We start from the raw sequence: 23,565 nt of genomic DNA on the forward strand, positions 1-23,565 counted from the left end.
TGGCTTGTCAGGAGTGGGATTCGAACCCACGCCTCCAGGGGAGACTGCGACCTGAACGCAGCGCCTTAGACCGCTCGGCCATCCTGACGGCGGGCCTGGCTGGGCGCGTGGCCGCTCGCCTGGCTGGGACCCGACGCGGCGCGAGCACCGGCGCCCTTGGCGGGCCGCGGGCGGCGCCACGCCAGGCAGGCAGGCAGGCAGGCAGGCAGGCGGGCGGGCGTCCGGAGTGGGGGTCGACGGAGCCGGCGCGCGGCGGCCGGCCGAGGCGCCTGGCTCCGCCGCCGCTCGCGCCGCGGACCCAGAGGGCCCTGGGCGGGCCGGCCCCTCCCCACCCGCGCCTGTCCTGGCCCGACGCCGGCCGGCGCGCGCCCACCGTGTCGTCGCAGCCCCGCTTGCCTTCTCGCGCCCCCTTCTCCCGGCGGAACGCCCGCGTTGGAGGCAAGAGGCGGCGCGCTGGGGAGGGTCCAGTGCCCCGGGGGTCCGGGTCCCTGTCGGGGTGGCGGGCTGCCGCTGTGACCGAGGCGGTTGGTCTGGTGCGCGGTTGGGTCGGGACCCGTGGTGGCCGGCGGCCCGTGCTGGGCAAGGGGAGGCGTGGGCAGGCAGCCCGAGAGCCCGAGGGCGGCCGGGCGGCAGGACGGTCGCCGCCGTCCTCGTTAGTATAGTGGTGAGTATCCCCGCCTGTCACGCGGGAGACCGGGGTTCGATTCCCCGACGGGGAGGCAACACACCCTTTTTGGTGGCCGCGGTCGCTCTCTGTCCTGCCGCCAGGCCCCGGAGGGCCCTTCGCCTCCTCCCGACGTCTTTGGGCGAGGCGCCAGGGCGCCGCCGACGGCGGTGCCCGGCCTAGCTCCCGGCGACCCCCTCTGCCCGTGCAGCGCTCCAGCCTGAGCCCTTTGTCGTCGGCGGGCGCACGGTCGCCACGGCGGAGCGAGGGCCTCCTTGGCGACCCCACGGCCTTGCCCGACCATAGCCGGATCTGGCGGCCGGCCGGCCGCCCGCCCACGCGCCGACCCCCAGTGGCTGCCTGAGTGGGCTCGTAGGCTCGCGACGGCCCCGCCGCGTGCAGGCAGGTGGGTCCCGTGTCCCCTTGTCGTCGTGGGAAGTGGCCTCGCCCAGCGCCCGGTGGAGTAGCGCTTTGGCCAGCTGGGTGCTGGAAGCTGCGCGCCCCGCGTTGCCCGCCGGGGGTGAGGGCGGGGAGGCGTTGGCGGGCCGCGGCGGGGAGCGAAGGGCCGGAGGGCCGCAAGGCCGCGGGGGCGCCGCCCTGGGGCGGTGGGGCCGGTGGATTCCCGGCGACCGCGTGGCGCTGGCGCGCTTGGGGCGCCGCGTGGCTGCTGGGAGCGCCGGCGGCGGCGGCGCAAGCCTCCGGCTGACGGGGCGTCGGGGCAGGGATGCGGAGGCGGCGGCGAGAGTATGCTGGGGCGAGCCCGGGGCCGGCGTCTGGCGGCCGCCCGGGCTGTGGAGCGTTGGTGGTATAGTGGTGAGCATAGCTGCCTTCCAAGCAGTTGACCCGGGTTCGATTCCCGGCCAACGCAGCGGGCCGACCTTTTGCTGAGTTCCAGCGCTCTCCCGGCAGGGGCGTTCGGGGGACAGAGAGGTGGGAGCAGGGAGCCAGCCCGCTGGCCGGCGGCTTTTGGCGTGTGTGCGAGAAGCCGGCGGCGCGCGCGGTGTTTTGAGGGTGCTGAAAGCAAGACGGCACGGCAGGGCAGGCGGCTGCACTTGCAAAGGCCGGGTGTGGGCAGCAAGGTGGCACGGGCGGGTGGCATGGAGGCGCGGGGCTCACCAGGAGCAGGCGAGGGCTGAACCCCGACGCTCCCTGGTGGTCTAGTGGTTAGGATTCGGCGCTCTCACCGCCGCGGCCCGGGTTCGATTCCCGGTCAGGGAAGCCTTTCTTCTTCCTCTCCGCCTGCCACCTGCCCACGTCCTCGCTGGACACCCTGCCACCCTTTTCTTAGCCTACGCTTGCTCAGCGCTGCGCCAGAGGCCCCCGGGACCCTGCCCGTCCAGCCCCAGCACGATTCAGGCCACCTCCGCCGTCCCGCGGGGCAAAGGTTTTGGCCGCAGTGGCAACCTCGCGCCGCTTCCACCACGACGCGCCTGAGGCCTCCCATCCACCAGCACCCCCCCCCAACCCCACCCCCCGCCTCCCTCCCTCCTGAGGGGCTGCGGCTGCTGCCCCTGGTGGTGGCGGTGATGCTCCTGGGCTTGTGCTGGTTCTCCTGCTGTGGGTGGTGGTGAGGAGGTGGGCTTGGATAGGGCCGGCGGCGGTAGGGGTGGGGGTAGGGCTGGGGGTAGGGGCGTGGGCTGTGGCGGTCGCCAGCTGGGGGCCAGCAGCGGCAGGGGCGGTGGCCACAGCCGAAGGTGAGCGAGGGGGATCTGCCTCTGGGAGTGGGGGCCGTGGCCACGGACCGCCTGCCTTGTCGTGTCTCTCATGCCAGCCACCTCTCTGGGCGGCTTGGCCAGTGCGCGCCAGGTCCCGGGCTGGCTGTGACTCCCGTGTGCCGCTGGCGACTCCAAGAGGGTTCTGGTCTTGAGTGGGCTCTGGGAGGCGGACCACGGCGCCCGGGAGGCATGGGTAGCAGTTCAGTCGCCCGGGGGCAGCGATGCCTGCCAGGGAGGACAACCCGACCATCGTGCTGTTTCCCTTGCCTGACCACAGCTCTCAATCCTACTGGACTGAGGCAAGATTTACCCAGGCCTCCCTCCCCCACTCGTAACCAAAGGTGGGCACTCGGGTGCACACACACACACACACACACACACACACAGAGCGCCCTCCAAACTGTCTATCCAGGATCCACTCCATCCCTCTCCCCACCCTGTCACCGTCTTCCCCTAGGAACTCTGCGCGAGGGTGATCCTCCAGCACAGTCTCCTCTTGGCCCCGTCTCGGCTGGTCTATCCCCAAAGGGTTTCACGTCTGTTCAAGGACTGTGTCCTTCGGAGGGGAAGTGGACGGCAGACGAAAGGCACCAACGTGCGGCGAGGGCGGCACACTCGGGTGCGATGGCACAAAGGCGAGTGCCCTGTGGGAAAGGAGCCCCCGTGGCCCGACGTGTGCTTGCCGTCGCCAAAGGAGGTTTCCTCGAGGCCCCTGCCGGGGCTGTGGGCGTCAGAGTGCATGGGGGAGAGTATCGGAGGAAGGTGCTTGGGGCCATGGCTGGTGGGCGCCCCACGTGGATCAGGGACCCGGGCAGGGCGATCGCGAGCAGAGGGCGCGGCGGCGAGCAGGGAGCTGGGAGGCAGGCCCCGGGGTGCTTGGTCGGGGCGTCTGCATGGACGGCCGGCGGGAAGGGGCGGCGTGGGGCTCTCGGGGACCTGGCCGAAAGATCGGCAGGCCACTCGAGCAGGGCCTCTACAGAAGCATGGGCGCGGCGGCGAAGCCGTGCCAGGCACATGTGAGAGGCTGGGACGGATATCCGGTAGGTAGGGGTGGGCGTGGGGGTTGGGGCTGGGGCTGCGGAGCCAGAGGGAGGCCCGCACTGGTGAACGCCAGGGCAGGGCAGGCCAGGGCAGGACGTGTGAGGGATAGCCCGAGCTCCAGGGGGATGTTGGGTGGGGAGGTGGGGCCGAGCCTGGAGTCTGGCGGGAAAGGCAGAGGGCAGGCCGTGACAGTGACGGGGCTGTGGCGTGAGGAAGATGGCGGGTGAGCACTCCATTTGGGTCGGGTGGCGGGTGAGCGGGGGCGAGCCACACTGGTGCTCGGTGCCACAGGCTGCTCAGGCTCGGCGGCGGGCTGTGGCTCTGGGCGGAGGCTAGGACGCAGGCAAGCGAAGGACAGAAACGGAGCGCCAGCGCCAGCTGGGGGCCAGACCCGGTCCGAGATGGGTGGGCCCACCGTACCGCCCCAGAGACCAAAGTCACCACCCATCGGGAGGGAGTGTCCAGTGTCGGGGGTGACACTGCTGGGGCCTCAGGGTGGGATGGGGCGGGGGTGGCTGGCAGCGCAGGTGGCTGTGATTTCATGAGGGCCAAGGAGAGCTCCCATGTGACCGGGCACAGTCAGCCCTCCAGGGCACACGCCCGCAGAGGGCAAACCTCGGGGAGGTCTGAGGGTCCGGACACCGCCACCGCCTCGGCAGCACCGCCTGCCAGGGCCCGTACACGGAGCAAACCCCAGCGCCCAGCCACACACGGCGGGCCCAAGAAGGGGTGGCATCGATGCAGCATGGCGCCATCACTCAGGCATCAGAAACACGTCAAGAATTGCCAGTTGTCACAAGCAATGATGCAGCTGGAGACTCTTACACTCGGCGGAGAATGTCAGACCGCGTTGGACCGAGGCATGTGGAGCATGGAAAATAATACAAAACGAAGCTATTTGCCAGGAGAAACCGACTCACGCAGAAACCCACCTTAGGGTAACGCAAGCGGAAAGGCAGCGCTGGAGGGATGACTGGGGAGCTGCAACGCACAGATACGCAGGACCCTGTCTAAAGGGAGAAGCGCCAAGGTTATCCAGTTCAACACAGGGAATCAGCGTCAGTGCCCTGGAGTAACCTCAAGTGGAAAAGAATCTGAAACCATATATGACACTCGAGATCTGCACAAGCAAAACAGGATCACACTGCGGTCCACCGGAAACCAGCACAATATTGGGAATCCACTGTACTTCCGCAACAACCGTGACTACGACGTCGGAGTAAGCTTTCAAAAGAAAACTAACTCAGCAGGCAATGAAGTCAGCGGAAAACAGGTGAGCTATGCCAACCCCACCCTGGGTACATATCCACGAAAGGCGCAGCTCTTCATTCGGAAAGACACATGCAACCCCCACAGTCACAGCAGCACCGTTTGCCATAGCCGAGACGTGGAGAAAACCCTAGTGCCCATCCCCAAAGGCTCAGCCACCAAGATGCAGTATCAGAGAAAGGGAGAGAATGGGATGTCACCGAGCCGTCCACAAGAGGCAGATAGTGTCACTGGCAGCAACGGCGGCTGGAGCTGCAGAATATTATCCTTGGTGAGGGAAGTCAAACAGACAAGGTCACGGATGGGTGGACTCTAAAGTGTTGTACAAATGAATCCCTGGGCCAACCAGCCACAGACTCTCAGACACAGGAAAGCCGCTTGGGGCTTCCCAAGGGCGCAGTCAGGGACCGAGGGATGATTGAGGAGCCGGGCTCAACGGATCAACCGTACCAGTACTGCGTAGGAAGGGGAGGAGGAACAAGGACACGCAGGATACCGCAGGGAATGAGATCCCATATGCTGTCATCACCCGCAATGGAAACGAGCTGAACACATGAGCCCCCCCCCACCCACCCACAGACAGGACTGAACCCCAACGCTGTACAGCGGAAACGCACACCAGGTTGTAGATCAACTACGCTTCCAGGACAAGTGCTACTCCGTCGAAGTCAGTCAGTCGAGGATCAGTCCAGCAATAGGAAAAAGAAGAGCTTCCATTATGATCCAGGAAAGCCAACCCTGGGCACGCGTCGGGAAAAGACGACAAATACCCCTAATGGGGAGAGATGCAGGCATCCCCCAGGGTCACCGCAGCCCTCTGTGCCGGAGCCGAGACCCGCGGGAAACGCCCAAGTGCCCGTCGGCACGTGGCCGGCACAAGAAGGTGAGGGATATCTGTACCGTGGAATATGACGCAGCCCTCAAGAAGGAGCCGCCATCGCCATGGGCCGCAAGGTCAGACGGACCCACAGAAGGGTCCGCTCAGTGAAGTGAGTCGCTTGGATCGGGAGAAAGCTCTGTGGACTCTTAACGACGAATACAGACGAATCTATGCGCAAAGGGGAAAGCGACCTGGAGACCCCGAAAACGTACATAGGGCTACCCAAGGGGAAAGGCAGGGAGGGACGAAGTTGAAGTCGGATCAAGAGATAGGAAAGACTGTGCTTACAGTAGAAGAGCAACAGAGCTTTCCTCTGTAGCAGGAGAAGTGTATCTGTATCTCGCCTTCACCTACACTGGAAGACCACCTGGCAAAGAACAGGGGACTGAATCACTTTGCCGGGCACCTGAGACTCACCCAGGAATGTGAATCCGTTCTACTTGTGTTCGAAGAAGCAGAAAAAGGAGCAGGCCGTGGCTTGAAGCGGGGGGTGGGGGGAGGCAGGCCAGTGGGACAGATGCAAAGGCAGGTTCCTTGGCAAGAGTGGGATTTGGAACGGCTCAGGGAGGAACGGGGCGTGGGGGGCGGGGTGTGTGGAGATGGGGGAGGCGGGGAGCTGGGGGTGGGATGGGTGCATGTGGGGGAGTAGGGGGACGGTGAGGCTGCAGGCTGAGGTGGGGGTGCTCTTGGGGCAGGGCTGATGCTGAGGTGAGGCGCGCAAGAGGGTTTCAGGGGGAAGGGGTGGTGTTTGAGGCGGTGAGGGCGTTGCTGTTGGAAACCTATTTCTGCCGAGGCCAGGCCCGAGGGCGAGGGCCGGCAGCTGGTGGACTTCTTTGGAACTCGTCCTGCAAGACGTGGTCCAGGGACCCTGCAGGCAAAAGGGAGGTATGCTTGCCAGATGTGGCAGCTCCCTTGCTCCTGGCTGTGCAAACGTAGTGTGATTGATTTCTCTCGGAGTGTGGGGAGAGTGAGGCAGGGAGCTTGGAGACGGACGTTGTGAAAGATGAAGTGTGGTGCGGGCGGCTGCCAGCGGTGGGGTATTCCTGCCAGTGCAGTCCCCGAGCCCTCGGCTGGGTCCGGGTGAGGACGCGAGCAAACACAAGAAAGGTGCCTGGACGCACGGGCGGCTGAGCCCGCAGGGTTTGGGGCCACGAAGGCTTGGCAGCAGGGCCTTTTGTGGGTGAGGTGGGGAGGGGTCCTGGGCGTCTGTGTGGGAGAGGCAGCGGGCGGCAGGTAGCCAGCCAGCGTTTGCAGGAGCGCTGCCTCGAGCGCGTTTCAGCGGGCAGACCTAGTTGGGCTCTGGGGCCGCACCGTGGGACCAAAAGGGGACGCTGGGGCTGCATGGGGCGGGAATCGAACCCGGGCCTCCCGCGTGGCAGGCGAGAATTCTACCACTGAACCACCCATGCACCGGTGGCCAGCGCCGCCCGTCGCTGCCCCTCAGGCGCTGGCCGCCACCCGCCCGCCGCTGCTCACTGCTCGCCCGTGGGCATCTCTCTGCCCCGTTGCAGCAGGAGACGACGGGCGGGCGACCTGTAAGACAGGATCCGGGCACGTGCAGGACCCCGGGGCGCGCCGCTCTCGGAGGGAGCCCGGCGCGACGGGACGCGGGCCCACGCGGCCCGTCCCGCGCCTTCTGCGCCGACCACGGCCGCCGCGACCCTGTCGGTGTCGCGTGAGGGCGCCGGGAGCCGACGCCGTCTGCCCGGCGCCGGGATCCCTGTCAGGTGCAGGCGCTGCGTGGTCGCTGCGGCCGCGCGCAGACGTGCCTCTCAGCGACCGCCGGGTCCCGACCCAAAGTCCCTCTGGCGGGCTGGCTTTCCGGCCGTGCCGGGGTGGGGCGTGCGAGAGCGGGCGGGGGAAGGGACGCCGGGCTCGGTCTGTGCGGGAAGCGCGAGCGCGGGAGGGCGACGCCTCCGAGCGCCTCCGCCACCGCCCCCTACCCGCCCTCCCCCCGCCATCCCATCCTTAGACCCGCGCTCAGGCCCAGGGACCCAAAGGCGTGTGAGCCTGGCTCCCGCGCTCTGGCCGACCGCGCTCCCGGGGTCCGGCTCTGACGGGGTGGTGGTGGTGAGCAGGGGCCCTTTGGCAGCGCGGCTCCTGGCTCGGGGACTGCGGGCTGAGAGGCAGGGAGCGCGCCAGGGCGGGCTTGGCTCCGGCCGGGGCAGCGGCTTCCCACGGGAACGGGCGCCGTGGCGCCGAGGTCGGGGGCGCGGGCGCCGGGGGGTGGGCTGGACGGGCACGCAGGGCTTCCGCTCCCTCCCCAGCGGAGCACCCTTCCCGGGACGGACTCGTGCAAGGAAGGCCGGTGTGCGCTGGCCAGCAGGAAGGCTGGATGGCACGCGTCCAGGGCGGGCGGCAGGCAGGTTGCGGCCCGGCCAAGAACGCACGGCGGAGAAGGGTCGAGGGCACGCGGCAGCCCCTTGGCGGGCAAGGCGGGGGCTCGGCCGCCTCGCTGTGGCTGGGGAGCGCAGGCGGGCCGGCGGGGCGGGCGCGGAGGACGGGGTGCCGGCCTGGCGGGAGAGCTGGCGGGGGCAGCCGTGGAAGCAAGGCTGCGAGGGCGAGTAGGCCGTTCCCCGGGCAGAAGTCGGAGCGCCGGCGAAGGGAGGAGGGCTTGCCACCCGCCGCGGGGCTGCGTGCTTCGGCGCGGCCGGGGGCGGGGCGCGGCGGGGCTGTGGGAGTGGAAGTGGGAGGGTGGGCGAGTGTGGGCCAGGGGGAGGCAGGGAGGCAGGAAAAGCAGCAGCTGCAGCTGCAGCCAGCTGGCGAGGAAAGATGCGCTGAGAAGGACTGAAGGTGCCTTCTGTGGGGGTGCAGGTGGCGGCGGGAGGGCGTGTGTGGAGAAAGGCAGTGGCGCGCGGAGGACGGGTGCGTTTGTCCGGCGGGCCAAAAGGCTGGCTTGTCAGGAGTGGGATTCGAACCCACGCCTCCAGGGGAGACTGCGACCTGAACGCAGCGCCTTAGACCGCTCGGCCATCCTGACGGCGGGCCTGGCTGGGCGCGTGGCCGCTCGCCTGGCTGGGACCCGACGCGGCGCGAGCACCGGCGCCCTTGGCGGGCCGCGGGCGGCGCCACGCCAGGCAGGCAGGCAGGCAGGCAGGCAGGCGGGCGGGCGTCCGGAGTGGGGGTCGACGGAGCCGGCGCGCGGCGGCCGGCCGAGGCGCCTGGCTCCGCCGCCGCTCGCGCCGCGGACCCAGAGGGCCCTGGGCGGGCCGGCCCCTCCCCACCCGCGCCTGTCCTGGCCCGACGCCGGCCGGCGCGCGCCCACCGTGTCGTCGCAGCCCCGCTTGCCTTCTCGCGCCCCCTTCTCCCGGCGGAACGCCCGCGTTGGAGGCAAGAGGCGGCGCGCTGGGGAGGGTCCAGTGCCCCGGGGGTCCGGGTCCCTGTCGGGGTGGCGGGCTGCCGCTGTGACCGAGGCGGTTGGTCTGGTGCGCGGTTGGGTCGGGACCCGTGGTGGCCGGCGGCCCGTGCTGGGCAAGGGGAGGCGTGGGCAGGCAGCCCGAGAGCCCGAGGGCGGCCGGGCGGCAGGACGGTCGCCGCCGTCCTCGTTAGTATAGTGGTGAGTATCCCCGCCTGTCACGCGGGAGACCGGGGTTCGATTCCCCGACGGGGAGGCAACACACCCTTTTTGGTGGCCGCGGTCGCTCTCTGTCCTGCCGCCAGGCCCCCGAGGGCCCTTCGCCTCCTCCCGACGTCTTTGGGCGAGGCGCCAGGGCGCCGCCGACGGCGGTGCCCGGCCTAGCTCCCGGCGACCCCCTCTGCCCGTGCAGCGCTCCAGCCTGAGCCCTTTGTCGTCGACGGGCGCACGGTCGCCACGGCGGAGCGAGGGCCTCCTTGGCGACCCCACGGCCTTGCCCGACCATAGCCGGATCTGGCGGCCGGCCGGCCGCCCGCCCACGCGCCGACCCCCAGTGGCTGCCTGAGTGGGCTCGTAGGCTCGCGACGGCCCCGCCGCGTGCAGGCAGGTGGGTCCCGTGTCCCCTTGTCGTCGTGGGAAGTGGCCTCGCCCAGCGCCCGGTGGAGTAGCGCTTTGGCCAGCTGGGTGCTGGAAGCTGCGTGCCCCGCGTTGCCCGCCGGGGGTGAGGGCGGGGAGGCGTTGGCGGGCCGCGGCGGGGAGCGAAGGGCCGGAGGACCGCAAGGCCGCGGGGGCGCCGCCCTGGGGCGGTGCGGCCGGTGGATTCCCGGCGACCGCGTGGCGCTGGCGCGCTCGGGGCGCCGCGTGGCTGCTGGGAGCGCCGGCGGCGGCGGCGCAAGCCTCCGGCTGACGGGGCGTCGGGGCAGGGATGCGGAGGCGGCGGCGAGAGTATGCTGGGGCGAGCCCGGGGCCGGCGTCTGGCGGCCGCCCGGGCTGTGGAGCGTTGGTGGTATAGTGGTGAGCATAGCTGCCTTCCAAGCAGTTGACCCGGGTTCGATTCCCGGCCAACGCAGCGGGCCGACCTTTTGCTGAGTTCCAGCACTCTCCCGGCAGGGGCGTTCGGGGGACAGAGAGGTGGGAGCAGGGAGCCAGCCCGCTGGCCGGCGGCTTTTGGCGTGTGTGCGAGAAGCCGGCGGCGCGCGCAGTGTTTTGAGGGTGCTGAAAGCAAGACGGCACGGCAGGGCAGGCGGCTGCACTTGCAAAGGCCGGGTGTGGGCAGCAAGGTGGCACGGGCGGGTGGCATGGAGGCGCGGGGCTCACCAGGAGCAGGCGAGGCCTGAACCCTAACGCTCCCTGGTGGTCTAGTGGTTAGGATTCGGCGCTCTCACCGCCGCGGCCCGGATTCGATTCCCGGTCAGGGAAGCCTTTCTTCTTCCTCTCCGCCTGCCACCTGCCCACGTCCTCGCTGGACACCCTGCCACCCTTTTCTTAGCCTACGCTTGCTCAGCGCTGCGCCAGAGGCCCCCGGGACCCTGCCCGTCCAGCCCCAGCACGATTCAGGCCACCTCCGCCGTCCCGCGGGGCAAAGGTTTTGGCCGCAGTGGCAACCTCGCGCCGCTTCCACAACGACGCGCCTGAGGCCTCCCATCCACCAGCCCCCCCCCCCAACCCCACCCCCCGCCTCCCTCCCTCCTGAGGGGCTGCGGCTGCTGCCCCTGGTGGTGGCGGTGATGCTCCTGGGCTTGTGCTGGTTCTCCTGCTGTGGGTGGTGGTGAGGAGGTGGGCTTGGATAGGGCCGGCGGCGGTAGGGGTGGGGGTAGGGCTGGGGGTAGGGGCGTGGGCTGTGGCGGTCGCCAGCTGGGGGCCAGCAGCGGCAGGGGCGGTGGCCACAGCCGAAGGTGAGCGAGGGGGATCTGCCTCTGGGAGTGGGGGCCGTGGCCACGGACCGCCTGCCTTGTCGTGTCTCTCATGCCAGCCACCTCTCTGGGCGGCTTGGCCAGTGCGCGCCAGGTCCCGGGCTGGCTGTGACTCCCGTGTGCCGCTGGCGACTCCAAGAGGGTTCTGGTCTTGAGTGGGCTCTGGGAGGCGGACCACGGCGCCCGGGAGGCATGGGTAGCAGTTCAGTCGCCCGGGGGCAGCGATGCCTGCCAGGGAGGACAACCCGACCATCGTGCTGTTTCCCTTGCCTGACCACAGCTCTCAATCCTACTGGACTGAGGCAAGATTTACCCAGGCCTCCCTCCCCCACTCGTAACCAAAGGTGGGCACTCGGGTGCACACACACACACACACACACACACACACACAGAGCGCCCTCCAAACTGTCTATCCAGGATCCACTCCATCCCTCTCCCCACCCTGTCACCGTCTTCCCCTAGGAACTCTGCGCGAGGGTGATCCTCCAGCACAGTCTCCTCTTGGCCCCGTCTCGGCTGGTCTATCCCCAAAGGGTTTCACGTCTGTTCAAGGACTGTGTCCTTCGGAGGGGAAGTGGACGGCAGACGAAAGGCACCAACGTGCGGCGAGGGCGGCACACTCGGGTGCGATGGCACAAAGGCGAGTGCCCTGTGGGAAAGGAGCCCCCGTGGCCCGACGTGTGCTTGCCGTCGCCAAAGGAGGTTTCCTCGAGGCCCCTGCCGGGGCTGTGGGCGTCAGAGTGCATGGGGGAGAGTATCGGAGGAAGGTGCTTGGGGCCATGGCTGGTGGGCGCCCCACGTGGATCAGGGACCCGGGCAGGGCGATCGCGAGCAGAGGGCGCGGCGGCGAGCAGGGAGCTGGGAGGCAGGCCCCGGGGTGCTTGGTCGGGGCGTCTGCATGGACGGCCGGCGGGAAGGGGCGGCGTGGGGCTCTCGGGGACCTGGCCGAAAGATCGGCAGGCCACTCGAGCAGGGCCTCTACAGAAGCATGGGCGCGGCGGCGAAGCCGTGCCAGGCACATGTGAGAGGCTGGGACGGATCTGCGGTAGGTAGGGGTGGGCGTGGGGGTTGGGCTGGGGCTGCGGAGCCAGAGGGAGGCCCGCACTGGTGAACGCCAGGGCAGGGCAGGCCAGGGCAGGACGTGTGAGGGATAGCCCGAGCTCCAGGGGGATGTTGGGTGGGGAGGTGGGGCCGAGCCTGGAGTCTGGCGGGAAAGGCAGAGGGCAGGCCGTGACAGTGACGGGGCTGTGGCGTGAGGAAGATGGCGGGTGAGCACTCCATTTGGGTCGGGTGGCGGGTGAGCGGGGGCGAGCCACACTGGTGCTCGGTGCCACAGGCTGCTCAGGCTCGGCGGCGGGCTGTGGCTCTGGGCGGAGGCTAGGACGCAGGCAAGCGAAGGACAGAAACGGAGCGCCAGCGCCAGCTGGGGGCCAGACCCGGTCCGAGATGGGTGGGCCCACCGTACCGCCCCAGAGACCAAAGTCACCACCCATCGGGAGGGAGTGTCCAGTGTCGGGGGTGACACTGCTGGGGCCTCAGGGTGGGATGGGGCGGGGGTGGCTGGCAGCGCAGGTGGCTGTGATTTCATGAGGGCCAAGGAGAGCTCCCATGTGACCGGGCACAGTCAGCCCTCCAGGGTACACGCCCGCAGAGGGCAAACCTCGGGGAGGTCTGAGGGTCCGGACACCGCCACCGCCTCGGCAGCACCGCCTGCCAGGGCCCGTACACGGAGCAAACCCCAGCGCCCAGCCACACACGGCGGGCCCAAGAAGGGGTGGCATCGATGCAGCATGGCGCCATCACTCAGGCATCAGAAACACGTCAAGAATTGCCAGTTGTCACAAGCAATGATGCAGCTGGAGACTCTTACACTCGGCGGAGAATGTCAGACCGCGTTGGACCGAGGCATGTGGAGCATGGAAAATAATACAAAACGAAGCTATTTGCCAGGAGAAACCGACTCACGCAGAAACCCACCTTAGGGTAACGCAAGCGGAAAGGCAGCGCTGGAGGGATGACTGGGGAGCTGCAACGCACAGATACGCAGGACCCTGTCTAAAGGGAGAAGCGCCAAGGTTATCCAGTTCAACACAGGGAATCAGCGTCAGTGCCCTGGAGTAACCTCAAGTGGAAAAGAATCTGAAACCATATATGACACTCGAGATCTGCACAAGCAAAACAGGATCACACTGCGGTCCACCGGAAACCAGCACAATATTGGGAATCCACTGTACTTCCGCAACAACCGTGACTACGACGTCGGAGTAAGCTTTCAAAAGAAAACTAACTCAGCAGGCAATGAAGTCAGCGGAAAACAGGTGAGCTATGCCAACCCCACCCTGGGTACATATCCACGAAAGGCGCAGCTCTTCATTCGGAAAGACACATGCAACCCCCACAGTCACAGCAGCACCGTTTGCCATAGCCGAGACGTGGAGAAAACCCTAGTGCCCATCCCCAAAGGCTCAGCCACCAAGATGCAGTATCAGAGAAAGGGAGAGAATGGGATGTCACCGAGCCGTCCACAAGAGGCAGATAGTGTCACTGGCAGCAACGGCGGCTGGAGCTGCAGAATATTACCCTTGGTGAGGGAAGTCAAACAGACAAGGTCACGGATGGGTGGACTCTAAAGTGTTGTACAAATGAATCCCTGGGCCAACCAGCCACAGACTCTCAGACACAGGAAAGCCGCTTGGGGCTTCCCAAGGGCGCAGTCAGGGACCGAGGGATGATTGAGGAGCCGGGCTCAACGGATCAACCGTACCAGTACTGCGTAGGAAGGGGAGGAGGAACAAGGACACGCGGGATACCGCAGGGAATGAGATCCCATATGCTGTCATCACCCGCAATGGAAAAGAGCTGAACACATGAGCCCCCCCCCACCCACCCACAGACAGGACTGAACCCCAACGCTGTACAGCGGAAACGCACACCAGGTTGTAGATCAACTACGCTTCCAGGACAAGTGCTACTCCGTCGAAGTCAGTCAGTCGAGGATCAGTCCAGCAATAGGAAAAAGAAGAGCTTCCATTATGATCCAGGAAAGCCAACCCTGGGCACGCGTCGGGAAAAGACGACAAATACCCCTAATGGGGAGAGATGCAGGCATCCCCCAGGGTCACCGCAGCCCTCTGTGCCGGAGCCGAGACCCGCGGGAAACGCCCAAGTGCCCGTCGGCACGTGGCCGGCACAAGAAGGTGAGGGATATCTGTACCGTGGAATATGACGCAGCCCTCAAGAAGGAGCCGCCATCGCCATGGGCCGCAAGGTCAGACGGACCCACAGAAGGGTCCGCTCAGTGAAGTGAGTCGCTTGGATCGGGAGAAAGCTCTGTGGACTCTTAACGACGAATACAGACGAATCTATGCGCAAAGGGGAAAGCGACCTGGAGACCCCGAAAACGTACATAGGGCTACCCAAGGGGAAAGGCAGGGAGGGACGAAGTTGAAGTCGGATCAAGAGATAGGAAAGACTGTGCTTACAGTAGAAGAGCAACAGAGCTTTCCTCTGTAGCAGGAGAAGTGTATCTGTATCTCGCCTTCACCTACACTGGAAGACCACCTGGCAAAGAACAGGGGACTGAATCACTTTGCCGGGCACCTGAGACTCACCCAGGAATGTGAATCCGTTCTACTTGTGTTCGAAGAAGCAGAAAAAGGAGCAGGCCGTGGCTTGAAGCGGGGGGTGGGGGGAGGCAGGCCAGTGGGACAGATGCAAAGGCAGGTTCCTTGGCAAGAGTGGGATTTGGAACGGCTCAGGGAGGAACGGGGCGTGGGGGGCGGGGTGTGTGGAGATGGGGGAGGCGGGGAGCTGGGGGTGGGATGGGTGCATGTGGGGGAGTAGGGGGACGGTGAGGCTGCAGGCTGAGGTGGGGGTGCTCTTGGGGCAGGGCTGATGCTGAGGTGAGGCGCGCAAGAGGGTTTCAGGGGGAAGGGGTGGTGTTTGAGGCGGTGAGGGCGTTGCTGTTGGAAACCTATTTCTGCCGAGGCCAGGCCCGAGGGCGAGGGCCGGCAGCTGGTGGACTTCTTTGGAACTCGTCCTGCAAGACGTGGTCCAGGGACCCTGCAGGCAAAAGGGAGGTATGCTTGCCAGATGTGGCAGCTCCCTTGCTCCTGGCTGTGCAAACGTAGTGTGATTGATTTCTCTCGGAGTGTGGGGAGAGTGAGGCAGGGAGCTTGGAGACGGACGTTGTGAAAGATGAAGTGTGGTGCGGGCGGCTGCCAGCGGTGGGGTATTCCTGCCAGTGCAGTCCCCGAGCCCTCGGCTGGGTCCGGGTGAGGACGCGAGCAAACACAAGAAAGGTGCCTGGACGCACGGGCGGCTGAGCCCGCAGGGTTTGGGGCCACGAAGGCTTGGCAGCAGGGCCTTTTGTGGGTGAGGTGGGGAGGGGTCCTGGGCGTCTGTGTGGGAGAGGCAGCGGGCGGCAGGTAGCCAGCCAGCGTTTGCAGGAGCGCTGCCTCGAGCGCGTTTCAGCGGGCAGACCTAGTTGGGCTCTGGGGCCGCACCGTGGGACCAAAAGGGGACGCTGGGGCTGCATGGGCCGGGAATCGAACCCGGGCCTCCCGCGTGGCAGGCGAGAATTCTACCACTGAACCACCCATGCACCGGTGGCCAGCGCCGCCCGTCGCTGCCCCTCAGGCGCTGGCCGCCACCCGCCCGCCGCTGCTCACTGCTCGCCCGTGGGCATCTCTCTGCCCCGTTGCGGCAGGAGACGACGGGCGGGCGACCTGTAAGACAGGATCCGGGCACGTGCAGGACCCCGGGGCGCGGCGCTCTCGGAGGGAGCCCGGGGCGACGGGACACGGGCCCACGCGGCCCGTCCGGCGCCTTCTGCGCCGACCACGGCCGCCGCGACCCTGTCGGTGTCGCGTGAGGGCGCCGGGAGCCGACGCCGTCTGCCCGGCGCCGGGATCCCTGTGAGGTGCAGGCGCTGCGTGGTCGCTGCGGCCGCGCGCAGACGTGCCTCTCAGCGACCGCCGGGTCCCGACCCAAAGTCCCTCTGGCGGGCTGGCTTTCCGGCCGTGCCGGGGTGGGGCGTGCGAGAGCGGGCGGGGGAAGGGACGCCGGGCTCGGTCTGTGCGGGAAGCGCGAGCGCGGGAGGGCGACGCCTCCGAGCGCCTCCGCCACCGCCCCCTACCCGCCCTCCCCCCGCCATCCCATCCTTAGACCCGCGCTCAGGCCCAGGGACCCAAAGGCGTGTGAGCCTGGCTCCTGCGCTCTGGCCGACTGCGCTCCCGGGGTCCGGCTCTGACGGGGTGGTGGTGGTGAGCAGGGGCCCTTTGGCAGCGCGGCTCCTGGCTCGGGGACTGCGGGCTGAGAGGCAGGGAGCGCGCCAGGGCGGGCTTGGCTCCGGCCGGGGCAGCGGCTTCCCACGGGAACGGGCGCCGTGGCGCCGAGGTCGGGGGCGCGGGCCGGGCGCCGGGGGGTGGGCTGGACGGGCACGCAGGGCTTCCGCTCCCTCCCCAGCGGAGCACCCTTCCCGGGACGGACTCGTGCAAGGAAGGCCGGTGTGCGCTGGCCAGCAGGAAGGCTGGATGGCACGCGTCCAGGGCGGGCGGCAGGCAGGTTGCGGCCCGGCCAAGAACGCACGGCGGAGAAGGGTCGAGGGCACGCGGCAGCCCCTTGGCGGGCAAGGCGGGGGCTCGGCCGCCTCGCTGTGGCTGGGGAGCGCAGGCGGGCCGGCGGGGCGGGCGCGGAGGACGGGGTGCCGGCCTGGCGGGAGAGCTGGCGGGGGCAGCCGTGGAAGCAAGGCTGCGAGGGCGAGTAGGCCGTTCCCCGGGCAGAAGTCGGAGCGCCGGCGAAGGGAGGAGGGCTTGCCACCCGCCGCGGGGCTGCGTGCTTCGGCGCGGCCGGGGGCGGGGCGCGGCGGGGCTGTGGGAGTGGAAGTGGGAGGGTGGGCGAGTGTGGGCCAGGGGGAGGCAGGGAGGCAGGAAAAGCAGCAGCTGCAGCTGCAGCCAGCTGGCGAGGAAAGATGCGCTGAGAAGGACTGAAGGTGCCTTCTGTGGGGGTGCAGGTGGCGGCGGGAGGGCGTGTGTGGAGAAAGGCAGTGGCGCGCGGAGGACGGGTGCGTTTGTCCGGCGGGCCAAAAGGCTGGCTTGTCAGGAGTGGGATTCGAACCCACGCCTCCAGGGGAGACTGCGACCTGAACGCAGCGCCTTAGACCGCTCGGCCATCCTGACGGCGGGCCTGGCTGGGCGCGTGGCCGCTCGCCTGGCTGGGACCCGACGCGGCGCGAGCACCGGCGCCCTTGGCGGGCCGCGGGCGGCGCCACGCCAGGCAGGCAGGCAGGCAGGCAGGCAGGCGGGCGGGCGTCCGGAGTGGGGGTCGACGGAGCCGGCGCGCGGCGGCCGGCCGAGGCGCCTGGCTCCGCCGCCGCTCGCGCCGCGGACCCAGAGGGCCCTGGGCGGGCCGGCCCCTCCCCACCCGCGCCTGTCCTGGCCCGACGCCGGCCGGCGCGCGCCCACCGTGTCGTCGCAGCCCCGCTTGCCTTCTCGCGCCCCCTTCTCCCGGCGGAACGCCCGCGTTGGAGGCAAGAGGCGGCGCGCTGGGGAGGGTCCAGTGCCCCGGGGGTCCGGGTCCCTGTCGGGGTGGCGGGCTGCCGCTGTGACCGAGGCGGTTGGTCTGGTGCGCGGTTGGGTCGGGACCCGTGGTGGCCGGCGGCCCGTGCTGGGCAAGGGGAGGCGTGGGCAGGCAGCCCGAGAGCCCGAGGGCGGCCGGGCGGCAGGACGGTCGCCGCCGTCCTCGTTAGTATAGTGGTGAGTATCCCCGCCTGTCACGCGGGAGACCGGGGTTCGATTCCCCGACGGGGAGGCAACACACCCTTTTTGGTGGCCGCGGTCGCTCTCTGTCCTGCCGCCAGGCCCCGGAGGGCCCTTCGCCTCCTCCCGACGTCTTTGGGCGAGGCGCCAGGGCGCCGCCGACGGCGGTGCCCGGCCTAGCTCCCGGCGACCCCCTCTGCCCGTGCAGCGCTCCAGCCTGAGCCCTTTGTCGTCGGCGGGCGCACGGTCGCCACGGCGGAGCGAGGGCCTCCTTGGCGACCCCACGGCCTTGCCCGACCATAGCCGGATCTGGCGGCCGGCCGGCCGCCCGCCCACGCGCCGACCCCCAGTGGCTGCCTGAGTGGGCTCGTAGGCTCGCGACGGCCCCGCCGCGTGCAGGCAGGTGGGTCCCGTGTCCCCTTGTCGTCGTGGGAAGTGGCCTCGCCCAGCGCCCGGTGGAGTAGCGCTTTGGCCAGCTGGGTGCTGGAAGCTGCGCGCCCCGCGTTGCCCGCCGGGGGTGAGGGCGGGGAGGCGTTGGCGGGCCGCGGCGGGGAGCGAAGGGCCGGAGGGCCGCAAGGCCGCGGGGGCGCCGCCCTGGGGCGGTGGGGCCGGTGGATTCCCGGCGACCGCGTGGCGCTGGCGCGCTTGGGGCGCCGCGTGGCTGCTGGGAGCGCCGGCGGCGGCGGCGCAAGCCTCCGGCTGACGGGGCGTCGGGGCAGGGATGCGGAGGCGGCGGCGAGAGTATGCTGGGGCGAGCCCGGGGCCGGCGTCTGGCGGCCGCCCGGGCTGTGGAGCGTTGGTGGTATAGTGGTGAGCATAGCTGCCTTCCAAGCAGTTGACCCGGGTTCGATTCCCGGCCAACGCAGCGGGCCGACCTTTTGCTGAGTTCCAGCGCTCTCCCGGCAGGGGCGTTCGGGGGACAGAGAGGTGGGAGCAGGGAGCCAGCCCGCTGGCCGGCGGCTTTTGGCGTGTGTGCGAGAAGCCGGCGGCGCGCGGGGTGTTTTGAGGGTGCTGAAAGCAAGACGGCACGGCAGGGCAGGCGGCTGGACTTGCAAAGGCCGGGTGTGGGCAGCAAGGTGGCACGGGCGGGTGGCATGGAGGCGCGGGGCTCACCAGGAGCAGGCGAGGGCTGAACCCCGACGCTCCCTGGTGGTCTAGTGGTTAGGATTCGGCGCTCTCACCGCCGCGGCCCGGGTTCGATTCCCGGTCAGGGAAGCCTTTCTTCTTCCTCTCCGCCTGCCACCTGCCCACGTCCTCGATGGACACCCTGCCACCCTTTTCTTAGCCTACGCTTGCTCAGCGCTGCGCCAGAGGCCCCCGGGACCCTGCCCGTCCAGCCCCAGCACGATTCAGGCCACCTCCGCCGTCCCGCGGGGCAAAGGTTTTGGCCGCAGTGGCAACCTCGCGCCGCTTCCACCACGACGCGCCTGAGGCCTCCCATCCACCAGCCCCCCCCCCCAACCCCACCCCCCGCCTCCCTCCCTCCTGAGGGGCTGCGGCTGCTGCCCCTGGTGGTGGCGGTGATGCTCCTGGGCTTGTGCTGGTTCTCCTGCTGTGGGTGGTGGTGAGGAGGTGGGCTTGGATAGGGCCGGCGGCGGTAGGGGTGGGGGTAGGGCTGGGGGTAGGGGCGTGGGCTGTGGCGGTCGCCAGCTGGGGGCCAGCAGCGGCAGGGGCGGTGGCCACAGCCGAAGGTGAGCGAGGGGGATCTGCCTCTGGGAGTGGGGGCCGTGGCCACGGACCGCCTGCCTTGTCGTGTCTCTCATGCCAGCCACCTCTCTGGGCGGCTTGGCCAGTGCGTGCCAGGTCCCGGGCTGGCTGTGACTCCCGTGTGCCGCTGGCGACTCCAAGAGGGTTCTGGTCTTGAGTGGGCTCTGGGAGGCGGACCACGGCGCCCGGGAGGCATGGGTAGCAGTTCAGTCGCCCGGGGGCAGCGATGCCTGCCAGGGAGGACAACCCGACCATCGTGCTGTTTCCCTTGCCTGACCACAGCTCTCAATCCTACTGGACTGAGGCAAGATTTACCCAGGCCTCCCTCCCCCACTCGTAACCAAAGGTGGGCACTCGGGTGCACACACACACACACACACACACACACACACACAGAGCGCCCTCCAAACTGTCTATCCAGGATCCACTCCATCCCTCTCCCCACCCTGTCACCGTCTTCCCCTAGGAACTCTGCGCGAGGGTGATCCTCCAGCACAGTCTCCTCTTGGCCCCGTCTCGGCTGGTCTATCCCCAAAGGGTTTCACGTCTGTTCAAGGACTGTGTCCTTCGGAGGGGAAGTGGACGGCAGACGAAAGGCACCAACGTGCGGCGAGGGCGGCACACTCGGGTGCGATGGCACAAAGGCGAGTGCCCTGTGGGAAAGGAGCCCCCGTGGCCCGACGTGTGCTTGCCGTCGCCAAAGGAGGTTTCCTCGAGGCCCCTGCCGGGGCTGTGGGCGTCAGAGTGCATGGGGGAGAGTATCGGAGGAAGGTGCTTGGGGCCATGGCTGGTGGGCGCCCCACGTGGATCAGGGACCCGGGCAGGGCGATCGCGAGCAGAGGGCGCGGCGGCGAGCAGGGAGCTGGGAGGCAGGCCCCGGGGTGCTTGGTCGGGGCGTCTGCATGGACGGCCGGCGGGAAGGGGCGGCGTGGGGCTCTCGGGGACCTGGCCGAAAGATCGGCAGGCCACTCGAGCAGGGCCTCTACAGAAGCATGGGCGCGGCGGCGAAGCCGTGCCAGGCACATGTGAGAGGCTGGGACGGATCTGCGGTAGGTAGGGGTGGGCGTGGGGGTTGGGCTGGGGCTGCGGAGCCAGAGGGAGGCCCGCACTGGTGAACGCCAGGGCAGGGCAGGCCAGGGCAGGACGTGTGAGGGATAGCCCGAGCTCCAGGGGGATGTTGGGTGGGGAGGTGGGGCCGAGCCTGGAGTCTGGCGGGAAAGGCAGAGGGCAGGCCGTGACAGTGACGGGGCTGTGGCGTGAGGAAGATGGCGGGTGAGCACTCCATTTGGGTCGGGTGGCGGGTGAGCGGGGGCGAGCCACACTGGTGCTCGGTGCCACAGGCTGCTCAGGCTCGGCGGCGGGCTGTGGCTCTGGGCGGAGGCTAGGACGCAGGCAAGCGAAGGACAGAAACGGAGCGCCAGCGCCAGCTGGGGGCCAGACCCGGTCCGAGATGGGTGGGCCCACCGTACCGCCCCAGAGACCAAAGTCACCACCCATCGGGAGGGAGTGTCCAGTGTCGGGGGTGACACTGCTGGGGCCTCAGGGTGGGATGGGGCGGGGGTGGCTGGCAGCGCAGGTGGCTGTGATTTCATGAGGGCCAAGGAGAGCTCCCATGTGACCGGGCACAGTCAGCCCTCCAGGGTACACGCCCGCAGAGGGCAAACCTCGGGGAGGTCTGAGGGTCCGGACACCGCCACCGCCTCGGCAGCACCGCCTGCCAGGGCCCGTACACGGAGCAAACCCCAGCGCCCAGCCACACACGGCGGGCCCAAGAAGGGGTGGCATCGATGCAGCATGGCGCCATCACTCAGGCATCAGAAACACGTCAAGAATTGCCAGTTGTCACAAGCAATGATGCAGCTGGAGACTCTTACACTCGGCGGAGAATGTCAGACCGCGTTGGACCGAGGCATGTGGAGCATGGAAAATAATACAAAACGAAGCTATTTGCCAGGAGAAACCGACTCACGCAGAAACCCACCTTAGGGTAACGCAAGCGGAAAGGCAGCGCTGGAGGGATGACTGGGGAGCTGCAACGCACAGATACGCAGGACCCTGTCTAAAGGGAGAAGCGCCAAGGTTATCCAGTTCAACACAGGGAATCAGCGTCAGTGCCCTGGAGTAACCTCAAGTGGAAAAGAATCTGAAACCATATATGACACTCGAGATCTGCACAAGCAAAACAGGATCACACTGCGGTCCACCGGAAACCAGCACAATATTGGGAATCCACTGTACTTCCGCAACAACCGTGACTACGACGTCGGAGTAAGCTTTCAAAAGAAAACTAACTCAGCAGGCAATGAAGTCAGCGGAAAACAGGTGAGCTATGCCAACCCCACCCTGGGTACATATCCACGAAAGGCGCAGCTCTTCATTCGGAAAGACACATGCAACCCCCACAGTCACAGCAGCACCGTTTGCCATAGCCGAGACGTGGAGAAAACCCTAGTGCCCATCCCCAAAGGCTCAGCCACCAAGATGCAGTATCAGAGAAAGGGAGAGAATGGGATGTCACCGAGCCGTCCACAAGAGGCAGATAGTGTCACTGGCAGCAACGGCGGCTGGAGCTGCAGAATATTACCCTTGGTGAGGGAAGTCAAACAGACAAGGTCACGGATGGGTGGACTCTAAAGTGTTGTACAAATGAATCCCTGGGCCAACCAGCCACAGACTCTCAGACACAGGAAAGCCGCTTGGGGCTTCCCAAGGGCGCAGTCAGGGACCGAGGGATGATTGAGGAGCCGGGCTCAACGGATCAACCGTACCAGTACTGCGTAGGAAGGGGAGGAGGAACAAGGACACGCGGGATACCGCAGGGAATGAGATCCCATATGCTGTCATCACCCGCAATGGAAAAGAGCTGAACACATGAGCCCCCCCCCACCCACCCACAGACAGGACTGAACCCCAACGCTGTACAGCGGAAACGCACACCAGGTTGTAGATCAACTACGCTTCCAGGACAAGTGCTACTCCGTCGAAGTCAGTCAGTCGAGGATCAGTCCAGCAATAGGAAAAAGAAGAGCTTCCATTATGATCCAGGAAAGCCAACCCTGGGCACGCGTCGGGAAAAGACGACAAATACCCCTAATGGGGAGAGATGCAGGCATCCCCCAGGGTCACCGCAGCCCTCTGTGCCGGAGCCGAGACCCGCGGGAAACGCCCAAGTGCCCGTCGGCACGTGGCCGGCACAAGAAGGTGAGGGATATCTGTACCGTGGAATATGACGCAGCCCTCAAGAAGGAGCCGCCATCGCCATGGGCCGCAAGGTCAGACGGACCCACAGAAGGGTCCGCTCAGTGAAGTGAGTCGCTTGGATCGGGAGAAAGCTCTGTGGACTCTTAACGACGAATACAGACGAATCTATGCGCAAAGGGGAAAGCGACCTGGAGACCCCGAAAACGTACATAGGGCTACCCAAGGGGAAAGGCAGGGAGGGACGAAGTTGAAGTCGGATCAAGAGATAGGAAAGACTGTGCTTACAGTAGAAGAGCAACAGAGCTTTCCTCTGTAGCAGGAGAAGTGTATCTGTATCTCGCCTTCACCTACACTGGAAGACCACCTGGCAAAGAACAGGGGACTGAATCACTTTGCCGGGCACCTGAGACTCACCCAGGAATGTGAATCCGTTCTACTTGTGTTCGAAGAAGCAGAAAAAGGAGCAGGCCGTGGCTTGAAGCGGGGGGTGGGGGGAGGCAGGCCAGTGGGACAGATGCAAAGGCAGGTTCCTTGGCAAGAGTGGGATTTGGAACGGCTCAGGGAGGAACGGGGCGTGGGGGGCGGGGTGTGTGGAGATGGGGGAGGCGGGGAGCTGGGGGTGGGATGGGTGCATGTGGGGGAGTAGGGGGACGGTGAGGCTGCAGGCTGAGGTGGGGGTGCTCTTGGGGCAGGGCTGATGCTGAGGTGAGGCGCGCAAGAGGGTTTCAGGGGGAAGGGGTGGTGTTTGAGGCGGTGAGGGCGTTGCTGTTGGAAACCTATTTCTGCCGAGGCCAGGCCCGAGGGCGAGGGCCGGCAGCTGGTGGACTTCTTTGGAACTCGTCCTGCAAGACGTGGTCCAGGGACCCTGCAGGCAAAAGGGAGGTATGCTTGCCAGATGTGGCAGCTCCCTTGCTCCTGGCTGTGCAAACGTAGTGTGATTGATTTCTCTCGGAGTGTGGGGAGAGTGAGGCAGGGAGCTTGGAGACGGACGTTGTGAAAGATGAAGTGTGGTGCGGGCGGCTGCCAGCGGTGGGGTATTCCTGCCAGTGCAGTCCCCGAGCC

The 23,565-nt window shown here is 67.5% G+C and overlaps 14 non-coding genes across 14 annotated transcripts; 9 read left to right on the forward strand and 5 right to left on the reverse strand.

The window, feature by feature from the left end:
- Nucleotides 1–5: 5 nt before the first annotated feature.
- TRNAL-CAG (transfer RNA leucine (anticodon CAG)) lies at nucleotides 6–88 on the reverse strand. Its single transcript has one exon. It is a non-coding gene; the product is annotated as a tRNA-Leu (tRNA).
- Nucleotides 89–647: 559 nt separating this feature from the next.
- TRNAD-GUC (transfer RNA aspartic acid (anticodon GUC)) lies at nucleotides 648–719 on the forward strand. Its single transcript has one exon. It is a non-coding gene; the product is annotated as a tRNA-Asp (tRNA).
- Nucleotides 720–1,460: 741 nt separating this feature from the next.
- Nucleotides 1,461–1,532, forward strand: TRNAG-UCC (transfer RNA glycine (anticodon UCC)). Its single transcript has one exon. It is a non-coding gene; the product is annotated as a tRNA-Gly (tRNA).
- A 278-nt stretch (nucleotides 1,533–1,810) lies between these two features.
- On the forward strand, nucleotides 1,811–1,882 carry TRNAE-CUC (transfer RNA glutamic acid (anticodon CUC)). Its single transcript has one exon. It is a non-coding gene; the product is annotated as a tRNA-Glu (tRNA).
- Nucleotides 1,883–6,907: 5,025 nt separating this feature from the next.
- Nucleotides 6,908–6,978, reverse strand: TRNAG-GCC (transfer RNA glycine (anticodon GCC)). The gene has a single exon. It is a non-coding gene; the product is annotated as a tRNA-Gly (tRNA).
- Nucleotides 6,979–8,466: 1,488 nt separating this feature from the next.
- On the reverse strand, nucleotides 8,467–8,549 carry TRNAL-CAG (transfer RNA leucine (anticodon CAG)). The gene has a single exon. It is a non-coding gene; the product is annotated as a tRNA-Leu (tRNA).
- Nucleotides 8,550–9,108: 559 nt separating this feature from the next.
- Nucleotides 9,109–9,180, forward strand: TRNAD-GUC (transfer RNA aspartic acid (anticodon GUC)). Its single transcript has one exon. It is a non-coding gene; the product is annotated as a tRNA-Asp (tRNA).
- Nucleotides 9,181–9,921: 741 nt separating this feature from the next.
- On the forward strand, nucleotides 9,922–9,993 carry TRNAG-UCC (transfer RNA glycine (anticodon UCC)). Its single transcript has one exon. It is a non-coding gene; the product is annotated as a tRNA-Gly (tRNA).
- A 278-nt stretch (nucleotides 9,994–10,271) lies between these two features.
- On the forward strand, nucleotides 10,272–10,343 carry TRNAE-CUC (transfer RNA glutamic acid (anticodon CUC)). The gene has a single exon. It is a non-coding gene; the product is annotated as a tRNA-Glu (tRNA).
- A 5,026-nt stretch (nucleotides 10,344–15,369) lies between these two features.
- On the reverse strand, nucleotides 15,370–15,440 carry TRNAG-GCC (transfer RNA glycine (anticodon GCC)). Its single transcript has one exon. It is a non-coding gene; the product is annotated as a tRNA-Gly (tRNA).
- A 1,493-nt stretch (nucleotides 15,441–16,933) lies between these two features.
- On the reverse strand, nucleotides 16,934–17,016 carry TRNAL-CAG (transfer RNA leucine (anticodon CAG)). Its single transcript has one exon. It is a non-coding gene; the product is annotated as a tRNA-Leu (tRNA).
- Nucleotides 17,017–17,575: 559 nt separating this feature from the next.
- On the forward strand, nucleotides 17,576–17,647 carry TRNAD-GUC (transfer RNA aspartic acid (anticodon GUC)). The gene has a single exon. It is a non-coding gene; the product is annotated as a tRNA-Asp (tRNA).
- A 741-nt stretch (nucleotides 17,648–18,388) lies between these two features.
- TRNAG-UCC (transfer RNA glycine (anticodon UCC)) lies at nucleotides 18,389–18,460 on the forward strand. Its single transcript has one exon. It is a non-coding gene; the product is annotated as a tRNA-Gly (tRNA).
- A 278-nt stretch (nucleotides 18,461–18,738) lies between these two features.
- On the forward strand, nucleotides 18,739–18,810 carry TRNAE-CUC (transfer RNA glutamic acid (anticodon CUC)). The gene has a single exon. It is a non-coding gene; the product is annotated as a tRNA-Glu (tRNA).
- The last annotated feature ends 4,755 nt before the right edge of the window (nucleotides 18,811–23,565 follow it).

The sequence above is a fragment of the Ovis canadensis genome, chromosome 1, assembly GCF_042477335.2.
Source record: "Ovis canadensis isolate MfBH-ARS-UI-01 breed Bighorn chromosome 1, ARS-UI_OviCan_v2, whole genome shotgun sequence".
NCBI lineage: Eukaryota > Metazoa > Chordata > Mammalia > Artiodactyla > Bovidae > Ovis > Ovis canadensis.